The following is a 22,799-nucleotide window of genomic DNA, read 5'->3' as shown; positions in this document are numbered from 1 at the left end:
AGAGCTTTCCCAGCTTTCAGTCCCAAGAAAAATTTTGAGTGCGAGAACTTTCCTGGAGGGCAGCAGATTTGGGAACTATATTACAAATACTTTGACAGTTCACTGATAAAATTTTGGAAGTCAAAGTGTCTTTACTCTAAATGCACTCTGAACTTCTCCTGCTGCGTATCGACTGATGAGTGGCCGTCAGAGAACCTCAAACTACTGTCTGGCATAAAAACCTTCATGTTCACTTCACAAGTACTGTGCTGCCCAGGTAGCTGTTTCCTTTGTGTAGTGCATCCCAGATCAGGCAAGGGAACACTTATGCTGACATAGGGTCAAGAGTGGCTTTTAATCTCTGAAGCCACAAATAAATTCCCACTTCACTGTAATATTTAAATTCTTTGACTAAACAACAAAAAATTGTTATACAGAAATAAAAAAATACCTTTACAGTACCAGTATTTACTGTTCTGCAACACTATCAACTTTAGCAAGTTCATGCTCATCATTTACAATACATTTTAATCCACTTCATCACTTAAAATGATGGTATGTTACTCTCTTACAAATAAGCGACAAGGAGTTGCTGAATATTTTGCCACTTTTCAAAGCATTAATTTACTTAGTTGAAGACTCAGCCCTTGCCACTGATCTACGATTGGGCACCATTATCCTCTTTTCCTACATTCAACTTCACTTTACATCTTACTGTTCACCAGAATTGACATCACAAAGTTTTCTCATCAACTAGTATGCTGAGGAAGAGATTGTGGAGATGCTGGAAAAGAGCAACTCTGAGGATGATTTTTTTTTAAATGTTGAAGTGATAACGCTTCCAAATTCTGAAAGCAACAGTTTCAAGCTGTCTACCTCAGCAGGTGTAACACTACAGTCTTTCAACAGGAGATGTAACTGACTGTTAATCTGAATAACCGGAAACATAATTATGCACTTTAAGAAAGCAAAGTTTAGTGACAAATTGGATTGGAAAAGATTTTCATCCACGTAATCATGCACATTATAATTATCCTTTGGAACTAAAAAGTCAGCCATGAGTTGATACAATTGTCATTTTCTGTGTGTGTGTTTTTTTATTTACAGAAGATACTGTGCTGGGGTTAGAAGTGCTACAATATTTATTTTGTTTGTGAAGTATACAAAAGTTGAAATACAGCACATTGAGCCAAACAATTAAGCAGTATCAATATATGACACTGAGCTACACATACACCAACCAAAAAATATGTACATACAACTTGATTTCCACTGCCTTTAAAACTGGATTGCACACTAAACCATTTTTGTATATTTTGTAGAGTTGTTACCCACTTCTTTAGCAAAAGTAATAAGAAGTAGCAAGGAGGCACTGTAGTATTGCATTAGCAACCTTAGTGTGGAAATTTCACTCTGCACTATGACAGCCTACAATCTCTTCATTTGGGCTGAGTGAGACGACTTTGTTCTTTTGCAGTGAGAGTCATGGGGTTGAGGATTTAGGATTACTTTTTAAAACTGGTGGAACCAGCAAATTTATTGCAATTTAAGGAGTGTTCTAGATTGCCTGTGCAGACTGCCCCTTGTGCAGTCTGTACAATGGATTGCTGTAAATGTAATTATTTTGGGTGCATGGATAAACAGTGTAGAAAGTCTAGGTGGCTCATAAGGAGACAAAAGATGCAGGTTGGTACTGCAGGTAACTGTGGAGTGCTCTGTGTTACTGTTGGAGTATTATTTTTCAATTGTTTCAGGGACTTGATTCTGAATCAGAGAGACGTTGAAGATAGGAGTAGGAAACTGAATGAGTTACAGTGAAGACTTAAGTACCGTATAGGAAGCCAAATAAGTTTCATGTTTTTCTGAGAGGTCTGGCACCAGAGACGTCTAGTAAGGTGCGCACTGATGTGACTAAAGATATACATGCAGTGGTTAGATTATCACTGGAGTATAAGGAAATATATGTGTCAAGAGGTATAATGGACTGAAGAAATGTGTTAGCATCGAAGTTACAATATCTACAGCAAAGATATAGGGATAATGGGAGAGGTGGTCTAGGGGATATGAAGTAACGACTAAACTCAAGAAGGAACCCCAGAGCTACAGAAAAAGGTTCCCAGTAAATATTAATGTAATGGTGAAATGTGTCAAAGTGGATGTGACACATTATAGGGGATATAATGTTTTGTTTGACACAGGGACGTGTCAGCAGTCTCTTGAGAGTTGGTGGGTAGGTGTTGGACTCCACTATGATACAAGTTGCGTGATATCTCTGTGAAGCCTACAACGTGATACCATGGCCAGACTTCATGCATCAACACTGTGTCATAACTGACCTTCGACTATGTGTGGTGAACCTATTGGAAAGACATTCCAGTTTGGGGAAGCTGTCAATTTGATCTCTCACAGGGAGTGTCTAGTGTACAGGATAATCCATTTAAGACTGGGAACAATGACATTAATACTTAATTTGCATATGGGTCGAGTGGAACCAGAAAGTAGCAAGGGGTGAACGTGAACCCTGACTTGTTGTGCATCGTGGAACCAACAGAGGATAGTGATGTATCGGATGCAGCATGTTGTTTGGCGAGACCAAATATTGTACACGCACAAAATAGGGGATGGAGGCCAGGCAGTACCTATCAAAGTAGATAATTTTATCACCAAGCATTTAAAGGGGGACAGAAACAACACAGATGGAGAACCTTCTGCTAGAATTTCAGGATCTGTATTTTGCAGAGGGGCTATTGCCTGCTACACCAGTAACACAGGATTCTGCAGAGAACAAAGTGACAGTGTATAGCATTACATGGACTCACCATCCAATTTTGGAGGAATTTATTAACAATTCACATGACATAATAAGGGAGCAGTAACGCAGTTGGTGAGGGCAGGAATTCTAATTGTAATTGTATTCATGAAGTCTAAAGGTGGTGCTAAGAAATATCGATTCTGTTGTGACTACTGCCATTTAAAGAGTAAGAATACGATGGATCGGTGCCTAATTTTGAATTCAACAGAAATGATTAGTCTTGGATAATGCTTTTACTTCTTGACCATGGACTTGAAGGGTGGACACCAAGTTAAAGGTGGTTCCAGAGAATGGGTTGAAAACTGTGTTGGGGAAACTCAGTACAGAAGGACGTCGTTTGGGCTAAAAAAAACTGCAACAACAACATTCCAGGATTTATTGAAAGGAGCACAAAGAGACTTGATACCACATCAGTGTTTGGTGAATACCAACAACATAGTTGCCTTTCTCGAGTGATGTGCAGGAGCATAGGCAATGACTGAGGGAAGTATCCAAGAGATTTCGCGTAGCTCATTTGACATTAAATACTGACAAATACCACTTTGCAACAGAAGTAGTCAATTATTTAGGCCATGTGATTACTAAGGACAATTAAACAACTGATCCTAGATTGGCGGAAGATTTTCCGGTGTCAGCGACAACCAAGGACTTACTATCTGTTCTTGGTTACACAAATTAGTATAGGAAGTTCATGAAGGGGTTTGTGGTTATTGCAGGACTGCTTAAACAGTTGTGGAAGGCTGCTTATGTGGTCGAAGGGATGTCGGAGTGTATGCCTAAAGAAATTGTTAAGAGTTCAGTCCTGTGTGTGGGCCTTTCAGAATGAGTTTATACTCTCATGTGGTGTGTCAAATCATTCTCCTGGGTGAGTTTTACACCAAGAGGGCAATGGTGAAAAACATTCTATCACCTTTGCACATGGAGAAAAATATCCAACAACAGAAAGAGAAATGCTTAGTATTGTGTATGGAGCAACATACTTCAGCGTTGCCTTTATGGAATAAAGTTCAAGGTAGTGACTGGCCATGCTGTTTTGAAGTGGTTACTAGGATTGAAGGACCCATCCAGTACACTGAAGAGATGGGGATTGAAGCTCAGTGAATTTGTATTTGAAGTAATCCACAGATCACAGGAGGAGTAGGGAAATGCAGAGAGACAGGTAAAGCAGGAAAATAGCCATAGTACAAGCACTTTGTAATGACCCTGTGGAGTAAGAAACAGCAAACAGCCAGAGCCAATGAGGAGTGAAACAGTATAAGACGCAACAGCAGTTTATCATGCATGGCAGATTACTGTGTAGAGAAATGAAATTAGGACCACAGGTGATTGTGCCAGCAGAGTTGAAGCATGAAATACTTGAAATGCATGATCACATCTTATTGGGCAATGGAGGACGCTGGATGAAGAATGGCAGGAAAGTACTATTGGATGGGAAGGTAGAATGATATTGCGTAGGAAGTCAGAAATTGTGTGCAGTGTGACGATTTGAATTGGAAAAAACGGCTCTGAGCACTATGCGACTTAATATCTGTGGTCATCAGTTGCCTAGAACTTAGAACTAATTATACCTAGCTAACCTAAGGACATCACATACATCCATGCCCGAGGCAGGATTCGAACCAGCGACTGTAGCAGTCGCGCGGGTCCGGACCGAGCGCCTAGAACCGCGAGACCACTGCGGCCGGCATTTGAATTGGAAGCAGATACAACAGTAATGCACAGATTGCCAGCAACAACTGAACCATTTAGTTTCACTGGGGTGGACGTGTTAGCACCATTCAACCAAACACCAGCAGGTAATCTTTTTGTATGGACACTTTTTCTTGTTACATCAAGATGATGCCAATGCTGGACCAACAGGCAGTCACAATTGCACAGGTGTTGATTAAAAGGTGGATACAGACACCTGGGAAGCTGGAGACAATGATGGACCAGGGGACAAACTACATGTCAGACCTAATGCGAGAGTTGGCTCTGAGCACTATGGGACTTAACATCTATGGTCATCAGTCCCCTAGAACTTAGAACTACTGAAACCTAACTAACCTAAGGACATCACACAACACCCAGTCATCACGAGGCAGAGAAATAATGCAAGAGTTGTGTCAGCTATTAAAAATATAAAAGTTAACTAATCCAACCTAACGGAGGGATGGAATGAGTTCACAGGACAATCGGAAAGATGTTTAGTTACACATGAATCCACACCATTTGGATTGTGCATGTATTTACTCTTCACAGTGAGTGCATGTAACTAACGGGCACATGCTAGGACACGACTGTCATCATTCAAGGTGATGTCAGGTATGAAGATACCATTGGCATTTAATGTGATTAGACAGCAAGATGCAGGAGTTGAGAGTCGATCTGAGAATTTTCAAGAACATTGAGGGGAGAGTGGAGAGAGAGGTCCGACCAGCAAATACTAATGCATAAGGCATAAATACATCAAATACTATAGCATTCAAGAATCAGGAAGAGGCATTAAAGTGAGTGGCAATGTTACCTCAATATAAAGCAGCCCGATAGGTGGTGTTATCAAGTCCCTATACCTGAAGAGAAGAACAAAGAACTTTTAAGCATGGTACTAAGACAAATTCCAAGTAACTGAAACCACAACACTCATAAATGTAAAGACCCAGAAGCTGACAAGATCAACAACTGTGCATGTTGGCCATCTACAACCGTTCAGGAGTGAGCCGTAAGCAGTTCCATGAGAGGTATAAATAAAAGTCAGCAAAAGTCAAAGAAGAAGTGAGAGGGTGAGTGCCAAGAGATGGTGGTCTAGATTCATTGAGGCAAAGTAGTAAATGAAATGTATTGTTTTCTGTGATTTATGGATATTTCTATTTTGTGTATCGTATAGGGTGTTATCATTGTTTTGGGTAGTATTGTTGTATGTTTGTGATAAGGTAAGATTTATTGTAAGAATGTTAAGACGTGCTGTTTGGAGGCAGCAGGTTTCTGAGGGGAGGGGAGGTGGTATTGATCCCTGATCTCAGATTGCCATATGGATAAAATGAGAGAAAATAAGAATGCTAATTTTGGCAGTGCTGTAGCTCTTCTACAGTGGGTGGAGTGGGCAAGCTACAAAATGATCACTTGGGTAGAGGAATTCTATTTCCCAGGCAACCATACAGATTGAACAAAACAGCAAAGGCCATAATGTTAGCAGAGGAAAATAAAACAACTATGGGGTGGCATTCCATGCAGATTGTGACTTACACACCTTGAAAACTTATTAAAGTCACAGATTACACCAGAGCCATGACTAGCACTCTCAATTGGTATCTGGAAGCAGTACAAACACAGATTCAAGTACTACATGCAAGAGTAATGACAAGTCTATTGCAGTCACCAGGCGATATTATCTGTGAAATGAGGGTGGAGATAATGAACTTGCAAGAAGCTGGTCATCAAGCACTACACGGGCAGTTAAGTGCATTCTTGCTGTCACCTGAGCAATATCTTAAAAGGTTGAGAAAGTATATAGCAGAATTACTATCGAAATACACTTAGTGGCAGAGCTGAGCAGCCAGAACTTGATCTCTTTATGAGTGAAGAGGTCAGACTAATATGTGTAGAAACAAAATTTTCACCTAATAGTTTTCTTAAAATATTTTAAGTATTTCATGGCTGCCACACCACCATTTCAGCACAGGCAGCAAAATTTGGCAAGCAGTACAGCCACGGCAAAGCTGAGCTCAGTGCAGGATGCAGGGAAAACATCTGCAGCACCAAAACAGTTAAAGCTGTGACAACTAGATATATGTCTGCCATTTTCAACAGGCAACATGTAAACTGAAGAAACATTGCCAAATTTAAGAAACATTGCCGAATTTCCTAACAGGACAACAATTGTTCCACAAATTTACTGTTCTGTGGTGTACTTATTACCGACAAGCAACCTGTCCTCTTTGTAACAATACCCATATGTATAGTGTTAGTGTTCCTTAAAAATCAGTTTGCCTTTTGTGAGTTGCCAATGAGTATTTAGTGCACACAAACTGTCCGAAGGAATGTGCCAAAGTTACAGTGAGTTAGGTGTAAACATATGCCACCCAGCAGCAATAGTATTAAGCAAAGAAGAGTGTGATCTTGTGCTATTAACTGTAATAAAGGGTGCTATCACCAACCGAAAAAAAAAGTAGTTGAGATATTCTCTCTGTATAGTTTGTAAAATGTATTAATTGTTAAAAATGTTTAATATTAAGAATCTGTTAAATATAAAACAAAGAACTGAATAATATTGAAAAAGTAATTATATATTCAAAGAGAAAGGGATATGAATAATTAGCTGTGACTGAAGTTAGGGGGAGAACGAGACAGGGCACTAGGCAATCCCACCTTTTTGTCAGTTCTTAGAAGCGTGGTTATGGTGTTTGTCTTTAAAAGTCATGGTGGAAACTTGTGTTCATAAATGTGAATCAGCAGAGTTTATAGTGCCAGAGACAACTGTCTTAATAATACCATGCGTGATGAAGCTGTATGTCGTCTATGTGGATTAATTGTGTATGTTTCTGCATATAAGGAAAAGTCAGAATAACAATGGTGATACTGACACCAAAAGCCTTCTAATGGATGCAGGCTGGTACTTCATACTAAGTATTCAGCAGATTGTATATTATGCAAGTTATTTTCAAGAGCCACAGGTAACAGGAGCAACCGTTTCGAAAAATTACAAAGCATTTTTGATGCAGTGTTCCCCACAGCAACGGAACATTTAAGAATTTTCACTCTGAGTGTTATTAGAATTGGAACAAGTTTAACAGCAGGCATTACTGAAATTTAAGTTAAAAGCACCTCAATACACTATGATAAGCAATTTATTTTAAAAAAAAGATTGTTTTCTTATTACCAGGACAGTGTGTTACATGTTTTTATTCACAAGGTACGCGTGATTCGAAGCAGTTACCTTCAAATAACATAATTTTCCATATTCAGCTGTCGTAATAGCAAATGGAAAAATAATTTCAAACATCAAAAGATGGTAATGAATCTTAAGGATAAATATTTAGCTCTCTCTCTTTTAAGTACCATCTATTTGGGAACTACACCAAGAATCTGACATCAAAAAAGTATTGTGCCAGACACTATTATGAAGCATAGACACTGCTGATAAAAATCAGTGAAAAAGTACATCCGGTCCCCCCCCCCCCACTCATGTGACAAAACGCAAGAATTTCTCGAGTACCAAAAGAGGCTGCTAAAATTACATTCACCCAGTTTTATTATTTTCATATCATTACAACAAAGAAAAGCTTTGCTTACTTTTACACATTGTATTAACCAATAAATGTGTAGCCAGTTTCAAATTAAAACCCAACTGCCAAAGAGTGCACTGAGCCTCCAGCCCCATTTAACTGTGTAAGTACCTTCTGAATATTAATTACTTACACTAACAGTGCAAGTGAAGTGTTTTTCATGTTATTATGGCTTATGTTCTTACGAGCATAAACATTCAAATATTTTGTGATTAATTTTTTTTGTGTTATGCTAAGGTCCCTCCAACAGTTAAAAGCTCAGATAGTACTCCCTCCTCTATGCAACCCAAAATTTCAATTAAATGTATTTCTTTGCCTATCAATAATTGCTTTCACCTCCCACGTGCAACCAAAGTGTCAATGTGTGATCCAAAAATACCCACTTACCTACAATCAATTAAGTATATTTTCCATAGTCAGGTGAATAATACATGCTGTACAGTAGGTATTATGAACATGAAGCTACAAAGGAACACTGAACTTGTGTTGTAAATTGGGAGCGAGACAACTATCGGAATAGGTTACCAAAATTGCATCAGAAACTATTGAAAGAAATGCATTCTAACTCATGTTCAACACTAGGCTTCGAAGGCCACTCAGGTAGCACAATCCCTGCTAGAAGACCAGAAAGACACTACACAGGTGGAACCATTAGGTAGTACCAAAGCTGACCCTCTCACTTGACCTCAAGCATTTGTGACCAACTGACAGCATGCGTGTTATGGCATAATATACATTTACCTTTCAGCTGCATGAAACTGCCCAATGCTTTGAGTTATCTCAAAAATTAAAGCTACAGTGGTATGCTTCTGATCAATAAACAAAACTTTCTGTTTATCAGGAAGACATGGAGGTGGTGCACAGTTTCATGCCAGATCAATCCAAATTTCAAGAGCAGCTACAGGCATAAGCGCTTCACAGTATCTTCACTCAGCTCAACAATGTCGACAACACACGCAAATTACTACAGCACCTTAGCTATTAGAAACAGCTTGGTTTTTACAATTGGTACATCATCAAATACTCTCACTCAGTTTAAACACTGTTTAAATCTCAAACATAACAGCAACTGGTTAATTCAGTGCCAAACTGCAATTATATGGTAGCACTAGCCACTCTGAAGAGAACACAAGATCCATAGTGCCCCTTATAAAATTCCTCCATGATCCCCTATTCAATGCTAACATTGGTGTCTCTTCTGATGTTAAGCCTAAAACTTCAAAATCATTCTTAACTGAATCCAGGTACCTTCTTGGTCTACCCTGACTCCTCCTACCCTCTCTACTGCTGAACTCACGAGTATCTTAGGTAACCTTGCTTCTTCCATGCGTGTAACGTGGCCCCACCATCTAAGCCTGTTCGCCCTGACTGCTACATCTATAGAGTTCATTTCCAGTTTTTCTTTGATTTCCTCATTGTTGACACCCTCCTGCCATTGTTCCATCCACTAGTTCCTGAAATCATCCTAGTTACTTTCATACCCGTAACCTCAACCTTACTGATAAGGTAACCTGAATCCGCCCAGCTTTAGCTCCCATACAACAAACTAGTTCGAAAGATAGAACGGTGCACAGATAACTTAGTCTTGGTACTGACTTCCTTCTTGCAGAAGAGGGTAAAACGTAGCTGAGTGCTCACGGCATTAGCTTTGCTACACCTCGCTTCCATTTCTTTCACTATGTTGCCATCCTCTGAGAATATGCATCCTAAGTACTTGAAACCATCCACTTGTTCTAACTTTGTTCCTCCTATTTGGCACTCAATTCATTTATATTTCTTTCCCGCTGACATTACTTTCGTTTTGGAGATGCTAATCTTCATACCATAGTCCTTATATTTCTGATCTAGCTCTGAAATATTACTTTGCAAAGTTTCAGTCAAATCTACCAACACAACTAAGGCATCCGCATATGTGAGACTGCTTATTTTGTGTTGACATATCTTAATCTCATCCAGCCAGTCCATTGTTTTCAACAAATGATCCATTAATAATATGAACAACAGTGGAGACAGGTTGCAGCCTTGTCTTACCCTTGAATCTACTCTGAACCATTAACTCAATTTACCGTCAACTCTAACTAACTGCTGCCTGACTATCTATGTAAAGACTTCTAATTGCTTGCAAAAGTTTGCCCCCTATTCCATAATCTCATAGCACAGACAATAACTTCCTCCTAGGAACCCAGTTAGGTGCCTTTTCTACAACTTTAAAGCATAGGTACAATTCCCTGTTCCACTCGTATCACTTCTCCATTATTTGCTGTAAGGTAAAGGTCTGGTATTGACCACCTCTAAGAGGCCTAAACCCACACGGATTTTCATCCAACTTGCCCTCGACGAATACTCACACTTTCCTTTGAACAATACCTCAGAAGATTTTACCCACAACGCTGATTAAAAAGATACCTCTGTAGTTGATACAAGCACTTTTGTTTCCATGTTTAAGGATTGGTGCGATTACTGCTTTCGTCCAGTCTGATGGAACCCGTCCCGACTCCCACGCCATTTCAATTATCCTGTGTAGCCATTTAAGACATGACATTCCACCGTATTTTATGATTTCCGACTTAATTTCATCCACCCAAGCTCCTTTATTGCACTGCAATCTACTGACCATTTTCTCCACTTCCTCAAATGCGATCCTATTTCCATCAGCATTCCTATCCTATTGTACATCAAAATCTGGAACATCACTGATCATATTTTCACCTACACCGAGCAACTCTTCAAAATATTCCCTCCATCTACCCAAGGCATCAACAGGATTCACCAGCAGTTTTCCTGATTTGTCCAAAATACTTGTCATTTCCTTCTTACCTCCCTTTCAAAGACTGCTAATTACACTCCAGAATGGTTTTCCAGCAGCTTGACCCAAAGTCTCCAACCTGTTTCCAAAGTCTTCCCAAGATTTCTTCTTGGAAGCTGCAACTATCTGTTTGGCTTTGTTTCTTTCTTCAACATAACTTTCTCTGTCTACCCGAGTTCTAGTATGTAGCCATTTTTGATACGCCTTCTTTTTCCTTTTACAGGCTGCCTTGACTGTCATTCCACCAAGCTGTTTGTTTCATCCTACCTTTACACACTACTGCTCCAAGACATTCTTTAGCCACTTCTCGTATTGTATCCCCGTACCTTGTCCATTCCTTTTCCAATGACTAATGGACTACATTCAATTAACTGGTACCTTTCTGAGATCACTGTTATGTACTTGTGCCTGATTTCCTTATCCTGAAGTTTCTCCACTCTTATCCTCCTAGATATGGACCTGACTTCCTCCTGCACTTTCAACCTCACAATCCCAATTTCACTGCAGATTAAATAATGATCAGTGACATCAAAGAATCCCCTGAATACATGTGTGTGCCTCACAGCCTTCCTGATCTGTTATATAGTCAATAACAGATCTGGTTCCCCTGCCTTCCCAAGTATACCGGTGAATGTTCTTATATTTGAAAAAGGAGTTTGTGATTACTAAGCCCATACTGGCACAGAAATCCAAGAGTTGTTTCCTGGTCTGTTGGCCTCCATATCCTCTCCAAATTTACCCATAACCTTTTCATACCCTTCTGTTCGATTTCCAATCCTGGCATTAAAATCACCCATGGGCAGAGTACTGTCCTTGTCCTTTACTCTAACAACTACATCACTGAGTGCCTCATAAGAACTATCCATCTTATCTTGATCTGTCCCTTCACGATGCGAATATATTGACACAATCCTAATTTTATTGCTAGACACTGTCAAATCTATCCTACATCAGTCGTTCGTTTACATACCTTATTGCAACTACACTGGGTTTCATCTCTTTCCTGATGTAAAGCCCTACACCCCATTGTGCTACTCCTGCTTTGACTCCTGACAGGTAGACGTTGTATTCTCCCACTTCCTCTTCTTTCTCACCCCTTACCCGAATGTCACTAACAGCTTAAACGTTCAACCCCATCTTACTTGAGCCTCTGCCAGCTGTACCTTCTTCCCAGAGTAGCCCTCATAGATATTAATAGCTCCCACCTCATTACCATTCGCTTGCCAAGTCGTATCTAAGTACTCCCTGGTTTGTCAATTAGAGGTGTGACTCAGTCACCTCCAAAGGTCCGAGGCATTTTGCTCTGATTGTTGCCAGCATCATATTTAAAGTACCAGGGAAGCAGGTTGCTGCCCTTACTTGCCCCGGGTCCCATGAGTTTTACCCCTACAGGTTGAGGGACTAACCGGTCAATTTGGTAGTCTTTGCCATCTGAGCACAAAGGTGACCATGACTCAGATTATGTCCAAGATGCCCAGCCTTATTGCAAAGTAGCTGGTATCCCGACTGTCAGGACCATTTACTTCGCCCCCCATACGTTGCCTGATATTTATCAATAAGAATCCATGAACCTGACAAGGACATATACAAATGGGTAATTTTACAGCTGTTAAAGTATATACAATCAACTGAACATTTTATCTTTTCTACTATTCTTTTCATTAACCTTATGTTTGGAACTGCAGTTAACCATTAGATATAACATGGAGAAGTGTAACACGTAAGAGAGAGAAAGGAAGAGGTGGATTGCTAGTAACATGACCATGTAGTCTCAAACAAAGTAATTGCCAAAACAATACCTACCAGGGTAGATATGCAGTCAAGGAAGAAAGTCCCAGATTTCTCAGTTACAAATATTTTTTTCACATTGAAAACACACAGATTTCTGTTTGGTGAAAATATACTTTTCTTTGAAGATGTACAATTTACGAATCCTATTTATTTTCTATACCAGTGTAGAAAATTAACACTCCCAGCAATAATATAACGTGTTTTGGAAAGATCCGTAATGTGTGGCAACATATACACTGAGTATTTTGGTATTACAAAAGAAGAAATACGCAGTTTCCGAATATCGAACATCAAAATACCGTTAGTCTAAGGTCCATGTTATAATATGGAAACAGAATCCACTGCATAGTATTCCAAGTGACTTTGCATAGAACTACAAATTCAGGAAAATATGACAATAATATGTATTCTTGCTTTGCAAAATACCACTACTAGATTTTTTTGTCAAGCAAAGCTAAGCTTTCATATGTAATATTGGTCGTCAAATGTTTAGCTGTTTTTCTAAGGGTGTGGTTAGGCAAGATTCTAACAGCATGGCTGAATATTTCTGACAAGCACAATTATAAATTTCACTGGTGTGCGCCAAACATTTTGTGCATTACCTAGCTGAATACATGCTCCATCGAGCACTTCAACTTAACCACAGAAAAACCAATTACATGTGAAATTTCTTAAGTACTCACCTTGCACAAGCTTTTTATAAGGTTAATTATACCTTTTGCTATCATTGTTTAATAATAATAATTACTAAAATAAATATGAAAACTAAATCTAACATTTAAGCTGCGTCTTTTTCCTTTTTTTAGTTTGTTACCCTAGCAGATACACTAAACACAAAGGTGTCGGTAAAAATTAAATAATGATTTAAATGGTTGAAGCGAGTCTCAAAATTTTTTAATTGGATGGTCCTCGAGGTGTTAGGTTTTGAATGTCTCTCAAATGTGCCACGATTTAAGAAATTCATTGCATTCTCTCATAACATTATTTATATTGAGGAAAGTAAATTTACTTTGAAAGCAACACTTCTCAAACCATCATTAGCAATGTTTTCCCCACAACCTGTTAGAAATGTAAGCAGTTGTGATGCATATCACACTAAGCATTTTGTTTGGAGTACTGAATGCTCGTCTTAAAAGTCACTGATAAATTCTGCTGTTGACATGCACTTTTGTTTTGCTGTTTTAAATGATGCATTTTCTCTCCATCCAAAGTTTTATTTTTTTGTTATTCTTTTGTTTCATTGCTGCATTATTTTTCTGCAACACTGGGCTAAAGTAAAATTCTTTTTTAGAATATCAATTTTTGCCAGTCAAAATTAAAGAAATTTAAATGAAAATTAAAATAATGAGAAATTCCCGATAATCTAAAAAAATTCCCAGGCTCTCCACGAATTTTTTCCTAAACCAAGTTTCCGGGTTTTTCCCAGGGCATATACACCCTGTTGACAGACCCCTTGACCTAGTGTAATCAGATGAGCAATTCCAGTACAACACCAACTGTCAGCTACATTCCACATATGGTTCACTGTACCTTACTCTGTGCATCAGACAGACTGGCTAACATTTCACTATAATGGCTATATCTTTACAGGTTTCTTTAGGCTATTGATTACAGGGGAAATTCCTGTGTATTGAGAAGGAATAAACTCCGTAAGAGCAAAAATTGTCCAACCAGCATAGTGTTCCACTTAACCACTACACAAACACTTCACTAGTTTAGTAATTTTCAGATGTTTTCATCCAAAGGCAAGTTTCCATTACTACAACTGGCATGTCCATCTCCACCCCATAGACTGAAGCACCACTTACGACCCTCTAGACAGGACAGATATGGATTCCAAAACAAAACTCAAAATTATTACTAACAGACGAAATTTTAATCCTACAGGTGATTTCTTAAGAATATACAACCACCCTTCCTCTGAGAGGTACCTTACAGCTTTTTTTACAATAAAACCTCATCAATATTTACAGTAACCCAACATTTTGCAATTGACAGTTATCTATAATGATTTACTGTCTGCAAGAAACAGCATAAATATTCCATCAGATCTTGATATGATTTCAACGTGATGTGAAGATTGGCAATTTACTTTGAATGTTCAGAAATGAAAATTTTGCACCTCGCAAAACAAAAAACCTAGTATACTAAGACTAATATCAATGAGTCACAGTTGGAATCAGTCAACTACAAATACCTGAGTGGAACACTTTGTAGGGTTATGAAGTGTGATCACATAGGCTCTGTTATGGGTAAAGCAGCTGGTAGACTTCTGCTTATTGGTAGAATACAGGGAAGTGCATCAGTTTACAAAGGAGACTGCTTACAAATCACTCACACAACTGGTTCTAGAATACTGCTCTAGTGTGTGGGATCCATAGCAAATAGTCCTAATGGGGGATATTGGGCATACACAGAGAAGGGCAACACAAATGGTCACGGGTTGGTTTTATCCATGGGAGAATGTCAGAGGACACTGAAGAAACTAAACAGAAAGACACTAAGAAAAACTTACAAACTAGCAAGAGAAAACATTTCAAGACCTGGCTTTAAATGACAGTTCTGTGAATACAGTTTAAACCCGCCTTTCCTTTCCTGTGATTAACACTTTTCATGCTTTTTATAACATCATTGTTCTCACCAAATTTCCTGTCTTCAGAATGTTTATTTTCCAATAACTTGTTTATAATTTTCCTATAAATTACACTTAGGAACAACTGTTCATGGAGAAAAACTGATTTAAAATAATGCTGATCAATCAGTGTTTATAAATAGTATGCAGTCAAGTTTCTTTACAAAACAGGACACTGCTAAGCAGATCTGAACCAGTACATGGGTAGAAGTCTGAACAGTTTGTGCCTTATCTCCTGCCGCTGCCAAGCTCCACTTGATGTGGTGGTTGACGAGAGTAATAAGGCTCGTACGAACAGAAATATCATGACGAATCACAACCAGTTCCAAACTGTCTACTGCGCATGTGCAGCTTCATGATTGTTGCAATTGTTCTAACAGATTTCTTAAGCCATATTTAGCACACTTCATCTTTTGAGCAATTTTTGTGCTAGCTGACACCTTTGCTCACTTTATGTGGTTCAAACGTTTGATTTAAACACAGCACCAGTTATGTATTTCTTCATGCTTAGCAAGACATGTTTCAAGAATTTATTCTTTTAACATACAATATTTGCGCAAGTAATTTTTTGTTTCACAAACAATGCGAATGATATTTAGCATGTGTGGTTTCTATGTAAGTAAGGAGGCACAGTACCTAATAATTTCAAAAAGACAACTTTAGTACACGAGATGCAGCAGAAAACACATGCAACAACCACACAAAAGACTTAGACAAACATTTGTAGTTAACGATTAAACTAAGCATTTGGTTTTCAGAAGGGCAAATGCTTAACTGGTACAATGTTTAACAACTTAAATAATGAATAACAACTGCAGGCTTTCAAATACATTGAATAAAAAACGTGTAAACTTCCCAAACAGCAGTTCCAATTACATCACTAGTTTTTATTACATTATCCATCATAAGATAATAAACAAGTCCCTGCGCAGTATATTGCTGCATTATGTACATATATCCTACATTAACTGCAAAAATGCAAGGGGGAGGGGAGCCTGCACATAACTGCGCTTAAAATGTTACTTCCCACATTCTACATTTTCCCATGTTTTACGCCATTTTTTTAAAATGTGCTTGGAAAGTGGGGTTTTATCACTCGGGAAACCTGAGGATAAAAATTAGAATTACAGCATGCACAGAGGCATTCTAACAATCTTCCTGCACTATATATACAAGAATGGAAAGATGAGAAACCCTCATAACTGGTACAAAGGAATGTACCCTCTGCTATGCACTTCACAATGGATTGCAGGGAATAGATTTAGATCAATGTGCAGATCCTCACACTAGTCAGTTATGCAAGCACGAAGGGCCCACTGAAAGCTAGAATTGTTAACACTCTGTTCTGTCACAGGCAATTCTGCAGTTGAAACCATTAACTGTAAGGGAAAAAAATACATTTTAAAACTGGCTCTGGAGAGATGAGTGACACTGAGTGGCAGGGAACTTTGCCCACTATTAATTGTTTCAACTATTTAACAGTTGAGTTAAATTATCAGTTTAATGACAATAATTTGTGAAGTGATACACACCATTGGTATATATTTGATAAATGTAACAGATTAATAACAAATCATGTCAATCATTTTATTTCAATCAACATATTATGCAAAAGCTGCATCTTCCTTGATGTGGTCTTTTTTAAGCAAGTCCATAAATGAAGTTGTCATCAGCAGCTTGGAACTGTCCACCACTGAACATGGATGAAGCCTCAATGAATTATAAGTTGATCTTTCCGAAGCCTTCTTCTTTGTGTGCGCTAGTAGTGACTGAAAACCAAACAGAGGCTGTAAAACATTTGCAAGTCTCAACAAGAAATAGGTTTCAGAAAATTAAACTCAGTCCTATCATTGATCATCAAATTTATTGCAGAATCCTTTTGGCTCTACTGCAAAATCATCATGCTACTTCTCACTAAAATAATTAATAATTTTATTACTCCTTACCTTTTGTAGTTATAATCCTCATTTGATCTCTTACACAAATATTTTATGATAAAGTCATCACTGCCATTACCATAATGTGAGACACCTCACATTAGTGTAACTGTCTTCTCTGTTCAATATATGCACTGTTTTTCATCACCTGAAATATTTTAGCAAGTCAATTAGCCACCCTTATAATCTAACAACAAATACGTCTAGTTCATCACCATAGCAAAATACAAAACAAACCTTTCCATCTTTCACAGCAATTCCCTGACCAATGCGACATTTTCTCACTGATTTGCTCTATGGTGGCAACCAAGTTTGGATACAACGAATGAGTATCAGAATGGCAAGCACCCTTACATAAACCCTTGCCTGTTTTACATGGCAGCTTCTTTGTGTGCTAATGCAATGTGACATCTGAAACGAAGATTTTGCAGTTAACAGTAAGTAATATTGTCAGTGGCTCCACCAAGACAATGACGGGGGGAGGAAAAGAACTATCCACAGATTTGCTCTATGAGAAAATTACTTTCACATTCATCAACATTCATTGTGTGTTGCAAATGCTCTTCTATGTTAAAGTTTCATCAATTTCTCAAAGTTTTAAACTTATTTGTACATTAACTGTTTATACACCGAAGTGAGAGAAGCCAAAGGATACCTCAATATCGTGTCAGACCTTTTGCCCAGCAGAATGCAGCAACTTGGTGTGGCACAGATTTGACAAGCCTTTGGTAGTCTCCTGCATAAATATTGCACCATGACACCTCTATAAATGGGCATAATTACAAAAATGTAGCCAGTGCAGCATTTTGTGTATCTGGAAGATTAACTATTTGCTCCACACAATGAACAGCACCAAGTTTATTAGCAATTAATTTGACCAGTACATAAACACTAAATGGAGCTAAGAAATTTGATGTATTGTCAGTGACATAAGTGATGTAGTTCACAAACAAGCCAAGTGCACATAAAACCCATTCAACTAGCATAAGAAGTCTAATAGCTGTCAGCAGTTAGAATTTGCACGATCTACTACAGTGTTGACAAACAGCTGGATTTCAAAACTGTCACAAGTCTACACACCCATTTACATTTTGTCACAGGCAAACTAAAAGATCCATAATCTACAATAAAATATTAAGCTTCTCACATATTAATGATAAAAGTGAGCTTTTGAAACTAATTTTATTAAGCTGACAAAAATAAAATCACAGATAACCTAAAAATGAATCTTAACAAGATTCACAATTTACTGTTAAAAAGAGACTTATATTAAAGTCTACAAGACCAGCTGTACCAGGCATGGTTTGTCTTCCAGGTCACCACCCAATGGGTTCCTGAAAGCCTATGGAATATGCCGTGCCTCTGCACATCCCAGAAAATTGGGGACAGAGATGCTGTATGATGCTGTGGCAAGGAATTGACTGCACAAAGCAGCTCCAGTGCCACAATGGTAACTTAGTTCAGCCAAAGCTGTTCCTCAGCACCAAGCATCAACTGAAAAACGTAATGGAAAATTTAAACTTTACTCACCTCGGTGTGCTCCGATCACCTTGCCATGTCTCAATTTTTTTGGACGTCACAATCATCTGACTTATAAACCCAAATCATATTACCACTTCTTGGAAGCTTCTTCCTTGACTTGTACCAGTTCAAAAACATCTTGGGATAGTAGCAGATAAGACAGAATGCTGGTATTGGGAAACCAGATTGGCAAAGAAGTAGCCATCTCGTCATTACAAGCGAGTATGATTCTTCTTCACCCACCTGCAGTAACATTCCAAGATGAGCTGTTACAGCTCTCACCATTCGAGCAGAGTGCTTAAAATCAATTATAAGAAACTATACACAAATTCTCTACAACCACGTTAGAAATGGTTTTCAAGCTTGAATGTAGATTAGTTGGTTTATTTGTTGGAGGGGACCAAACAGCAAGATAATTGTTCCCATGATCTAGGATGGCAGAAATCAAGGGAAGAACAACACAAACAGCACAGTGCAGTCAAGGGAAAGGGACAACTTGCAAACAAGGAGGAAAAATGGATGTCAGGGCAACAAAGTGGAAAGAACAGAACGAGGGTGGGTAGAAACTGGGATAATAGCGGTGGTCTAGAAACAAGGTGGGGGGGGGGGGTATATCCAGTGTGGAGGGGGTGAGCAGAGCCCTTCAACTATAATGGGGGGTTGGGAGTAAAAAAACCACAGGTCAGCCTAGTAAGGGGAATACGAAGGTGGCAAAGGATAGTAGATTCACGCAGGGACAGGCAGAGGGAAGAACACCTCAAGTGGGCGTCTCGATGGTGCGAAATTTATTAGACAGGGGGGTAGATTTCAGAGTCAGACCACCACCGAGAAAAACTGAATTTTATGTCAAGACACATCCACCATTGCAGCGGGTCACAAAGATTGGGATAGGTGGTCACGTCCGACTGACCCCCCCCCCCCCCCCCAGCTAGATAGACACAAACCCAACGGAAATCCACTGAACAAGCAGCATCACCAACATCAGCAAGGTCCTGGATTCCAGAGACCAAGGGGTGGCAGGACGACCACTCATTGAATCCATACATAACAAACAGCGGGCCCAATCAAAGACCATCAATTCCGCAGTAAACACCCCGCAAGTGGTGCACAAGGGATGGTGTTCCGTGCCAGCAAATGATGGAAAGCCATATCCCACATGATAGCAGGTTTAAAGCCACCGGAGTAAAAAACAATGGTGAATTGGGTAAAAGAGGGGCCGTGTGTAAAGGGCAACAGATTCATCAACTTGACAATCATAGTTCAGACAGGGCAGGACTAATGACTAGTACAAGCAGAACGATCCAAACCCCAAGAGGTGTGGACAAGGAATTGAAGAAAATCATAGTTTACAGAAAACAGCCACCTTTTTCATGACGTATAGGACAACCAAGTAAGCTTGTTGTCAAAAATGTGACCGAAAAACGGTAGCGGGGGACCACAGTCAGGTGTTGTGCATTGAGGTAGAGCTCTGGATCAGGGCAGACCATAGTATAGCAACAAATGCACCAACCTAGACTTAAGGTGAGAGTGTCCTACATCAAACACCCCCCCCCCTCCACTTTCTAGATTCTCTGAGCTTATGTGTAGTAATTAATATTAATTGTCAATTTTAACAAAAATGTGATCACCATTATAAATGTATTGCAAAAACAAAGCTTCTCGCTTTACGCACGTTAATAAATTAGCGTTTCCTCGTAATAATGGCCACGATGCAACATAAAACGGCACGGCCAATTACTCAACTTACTTGAACCAGGCCTATCGGCGTCTCTCATGACGTGACTCGTACCAGCTTTAAAGCTAAAAAGTGGAATAGCGTGAAACGCTTTCGTTTCACTTCACCGCGAAGCCTCAGTGATCTCTTCTTTGGATAAAACCCCATGGAACTTCGGCGACGGGCGCTAACCATTCGACGAGACTTAAAACGAAAGAAAAGAAATTATTTTCATGCAAGAGCATTTAAATTAATTTCATGCAAGAGCAATTAAATAATCAGTTCTATATATAAAATGAGTCTCAGACCGCCCTAGACAATTTCTTCACACGTGGTCAGTAGTCTAACCATGTACACAGCTAAATCATCATCGACTGAACGTTTAGCAATTGAAAAATAAGCTACCAACTTCCATAAAACTTTAACCTGCAACTGCTGAAAACATATTTTCGAAACCAAATCGTGAACATGCACATTGTACAACACTCACCATCTATCCATGCGAACGCCGAACAAATGAGAAGTGAAAACAGAATAACAGATTTGGAGTAATCGATTGTGGAAACTGGAAATCAGTGTCGCCAACAGTACATAACTTTTTCCAACCAGATTCATAGCAAAAAAACAAAGACTAAAAATTGCCTTAAAATAACGGGATACTAAATTTTTCTTCAAGAGCAGAGAAATGACAATGAAACGTCACAAACTCGAGATATAGACTACATAAATAACATATTTTTTTTACTAAACTTACCTAAAACTGGATGAGAATGTAGTCTTAAACCATTATCGTCATCGTCCTCATGGGGAAGAGGAGCTGCAGTAGAAATTGATGGTCACAATTCATATGTTTCAGTTGTCCCAACTGTTCAAAGAACCGACTCGGGAAATACGTAATTATGGGAGCACCGATTCTGTCTGTGAAGGCATGCACGAATGCCTAATACGGCGTTTACCATATCTGTACACATCTTCGACGATATTATATTTATGGTGGAAGGTACACATTCGAATCCTTATCTTCGTTTTGACGAGATTCAACAGGCTGAATATTCTTTCTACCTCAACGCTGGACAAAAGAAGTACGAGTCTAGATAATGCAGGTTCTTTAAAAGGATTTTCACCGCTGGCGTCTTAGTAACTGAATATCCACACCAGAAATCGACAGAATTGTTAACGTTATCCCATTAGACAACGGTCATTTTTTGCCACTGTAATTCACTTATTGTAATTGTATCATTATCTTTAACCACTACAAGCGCCTTTAAAACAGCAAATAGGGATATTTTCCTCAATACTTCAATCTTTGCACCAATTGTTTGATAAGTGAAGAAACAAATTTTCACACGTCTTTCAATAATATTTTTTTCTTCACCTTCGGTCATTTTGTTTCCAACTTCTGATTTTTTTTTCAAACAAGTATCCAATATACGGCTTTGGATCTAGGTGGTTTTCGAAATCATTGTCAAGACATTTTCAGTGATCTGGACAGGTCAGAATGGCTAGAAGAGATTGAATAAGAATTACCAGGCCATATAATAACTTGCATGGGTCCACACCATTTGACTCCAATTCCTCACTGATTCTCTGAAGACTTGGAAAGATAGGGTTCAAAAATAGAAAATATAAAAAATTAAGTTTGTCACTGAACATCGAATAGAGCAGTCCAGCTGTGTAGCATTTTTAGCTTTGCCTAATAATTTCAAAACGAGTTTTTAACTCTAACAATTAATCAATTATTCTACGTACAGCAGGTTGAATAGATAACTATTTCGTGTCACAAGAATGGGAGATTTTAAGTAGCTCCTCCCCATCATTTAAGACTGAGAAAATCTGGCAGTAAAAGAGCTTCCGTGAAGAAGATCGAGAAAACCAGTTTTAAGTTTCCCTAATCAAAAAGTCCAAATTTCTTGGCAGATATTCTGCAATTGCTGCAGAATGCAATGACAGACACAGGTTATAAGTTCCAAATGCAGAATATCCCTTTTAAATATTTCACACACTCCGTTATTAATAACGACCATCACACCTGCAATATCTTTTCCTATTCCCTGCAATTTCTTTAAATCTAAATTAACTTCTTTCAACGCCTCTTCAATAGCTGATACAATGGACTCAGCATTACATTTTCCAAGTTGAACTAGTGTGAGAAACGTCGAAACAATCTTGTGAGATGTTTTACTATGATAAATTATAGCAATTGCTAGGAGTTTAGTGACACTAAAATCAGTTAATTCGTCAGTTAAAATACTGTACATGCCATCATCAACATTACTTCTCAGATCGTTCGCTAAATAGGCCCCAAGAACATCCTTGATAATAGAACTACACATTGTATGATGT

General features: G+C 38.7%; 1 long non-coding RNA gene across 5 annotated transcripts in view; it reads right to left on the bottom strand.

The window, feature by feature from the left end:
* LOC126335189 (uncharacterized) overlaps positions 1–22,799 on the bottom strand; it is a 201,188-nt gene that overhangs the window by 80,220 nt on the left and 98,169 nt on the right. For 2 of the 5 annotated variants that reach the window (XR_007564823.1, XR_007564824.1), the window contains one exon: positions 20,490–20,660. This is a non-coding gene — a long non-coding RNA (uncharacterized LOC126335189). Of the gene's footprint in view, positions 1–18,751; positions 18,986–20,489; positions 21,055–22,799 lie in introns of those variants that run through there. The other 3 variants (XR_007564821.1, XR_007564822.1, XR_007564820.1) reach the window with 3 other exon arrangements.

This window comes from Schistocerca gregaria, chromosome 2 (genome assembly GCF_023897955.1).
Source record: "Schistocerca gregaria isolate iqSchGreg1 chromosome 2, iqSchGreg1.2, whole genome shotgun sequence".
Classification (NCBI taxonomy): Eukaryota; Metazoa; Arthropoda; class Insecta; order Orthoptera; family Acrididae; genus Schistocerca; species Schistocerca gregaria.
Note: the sequence above shows the minus strand (reverse complement) of the source record. Positions and strands in the feature narration are given on the sequence as shown.